The 2,166-nt window shown below is 51.6% G+C and overlaps 1 protein-coding gene across 3 annotated transcripts in view; it reads left to right on the forward strand.

The window, feature by feature from the left end:
- Window positions 1-262: 262 nt before the first annotated feature.
- Window positions 263-2,166, forward strand: part of LOC135088681 (irregular chiasm C-roughest protein-like) — a 99,279-nt gene continuing 97,375 nt past the window's right edge. The window contains exons 1-2 of one of the 3 annotated variants that reach the window (XM_063983618.1): window positions 263-595; window positions 721-1,063. The gene's annotated coding sequence lies outside the window, so the exon portion shown is untranslated. Of the gene's footprint in view, window positions 1,064-2,166 lie in introns of all 3 variants that reach the window. The other 2 variants (XM_063983619.1, XM_063983617.1) reach the window with 2 other exon arrangements.

A 2,166-nucleotide genomic window follows, 5' to 3' on the forward strand; every position in this document is an offset into this window, starting at 1 on the left:
TGGCACGCGGCGTCTCCCGAGGTCACGGAGCATCCCACCACGAGCAGATGGAACGGGAGGGAGGAGGGAGTGAGGAGGAAGGACGTCGGGGTAAGCGGGAGGAAGAGAGGGAGAGAGAAAAGAGAAGAGGGAAGAAATAAGCATTAAAGCCCCAGCAGCATTTATCCTTCTCAGTAATGTTTCATAGCGCCATCGACAGCCAGAAGAAGTGGACGCCTTGCCCTGAATCGCTCCCTGGACGCCGTAACCCTTGTGTCGTGGCGGCGGTGGGAGTAAATGGTACACACGCCGCCCTTGCCCCTTAAATAAAATAGTGGAATAATGTGAGACATGGCAAGTGGACATGTGGTAACGCGGGAGACGAGGTGGGCCGGGTCAGTCGCATCCGAGAGCTTAGTTGCGATCCAGCTCCCGGGGTGAGTGTACGTCGCTCTCGCTCCCGTCACTCCGCCTGCCTCGCTCGGGGACTCTTTCAGCGAGGACCCTCAAGTTGGAAGCCGTGTCCTGCCGTTGTGTTCCTTCCTTCATCCCGTTTTCCTTCTGAGTAGTTTTTGCTGTCCCTTGTTTTGTGTGCTGTGAGGAACTTGCGCGTTGTGTACGTATTCCTGCCTGCCTGTCTGTCTGTCTGTCGGCTTTACGTACGTGTGCGAAGTGAAAATACTGATCGAAGCGGAGTGTGAAGTGCGAAGTGAACACCATTTTTTTTTTTGTATCAAACAGCTTTACGCGGAAATTGATATTTAACCGGTACACCAAAGCCTGAGTGCCGTGGTGCAGCAGAAACAGCTACAACAGCACCACCAGTGAGTGTCGGGACGGAAAGCTGAGCATGCAAGTTTTGGTGCAGGTGAAGCAACGATTGTGTTGAGTGCAGTCGTGACTTGAGGCGTGATGGCCGTGGTGGTGTGGCCGACCTGCACCTCCCGGAGATAACCTGAGCCCACTGACGATGATGATGGACCTGTAATCGCTCAGGGAGGACGTGTACTTGCGTCGTGGGTTTCGCCGCCTCGCCCACTCCTCCCCCTCACCCTCATCCTCGTCTCGTCGTGTCGACACAACGGTGAGTACCTGTTATGTACGCCGTGTTACATATTCATCTTCTCTTTCATTGATTTTGTTCCCTCATGTGTGGGGTTTGCGACTTGACGGATCAGTGTGTGTGTGTGTGTGTGTGTGTGTGTGTGTGTGTGTGTGTGTGTGTGTGTTGGTTAGATTGATCATTCCCATATGTGTTTTTTCCTTGTTATGTCAGTAAGGTCAGTCAGACTTAAGAAATGTGGCCCACGGCAGCGAGGGGCGAGGGAAAAGAGTGTAAGCAGAGTCAAGCGTCTCACATGTCTCCATCCTATAAAGAGAACACGTTGCATTATTCACAGTGCTTATGTATAATTACGTGGAGCTTTAATGCCGTAATTAATGCAGCCGGCGAAGCAAACGCTGTACCAAGTTTCAGTGAGTTTAGTCTCACGCCGAGGGACCTAAACCGTGTTCTCCTTCAAGTCTATTTCCACAATTTTGGCGGTGTTTGTGTGAGGCAGTATAGCAGCGCCCTCCCTCACGCCGGGATGCGCACCCACTCGATTGGAATTTGAAATCTATGAGGTAATGCAGTGGATCGCTGACAAGAGTTTCCACTACCCCTGAGTGTTTCCTGATAGAAAAAAAAACATATATAAAGTGAGAGAAACGAATACTCCTTTCCATGTATGTATATTCTCTCTCTCTCCCTTTCTCTTTCTCTCCCTCCCACGGCGCATGTTTTTTTGAGGAGAATATCAAAACAATTTTCTTCTCTCCGACTGAAACATCTCAACTTTATCTTCATATGAGACCGATGAGATGAAATGCAAAGAATCATCGACTCGTATTCCCTTGCATTCTTGTTTGTATTTGCACACGTGTTTGCAATAGACTGGCGGGGGTTGGACTCCCGGCGAGGTGGGCGGTGGGCGGGGAAGGAAAGATGGGAACCCACGGGTGGTTTTCACGAGGTGGTGGGTGTCGGAGGCTGGTGAGGGTGGTTGCTGGGCCCGCCTACAGATGGCGCTCGAGGTCGGGATGAGAGAAGAGGAGGAGGAGGAGGAGGAGGATGGGAGGAATGAGTCCTCTCGCTCTCTCTTTCTCATGGTTGTTAACTCACGCTGTCCACTTCCCTGCGATGCC

This window comes from Scylla paramamosain, chromosome 31, assembly GCF_035594125.1.
Source record: "Scylla paramamosain isolate STU-SP2022 chromosome 31, ASM3559412v1, whole genome shotgun sequence".
Lineage (NCBI taxonomy): Eukaryota > Metazoa > Arthropoda > Malacostraca > Decapoda > Portunidae > Scylla > Scylla paramamosain.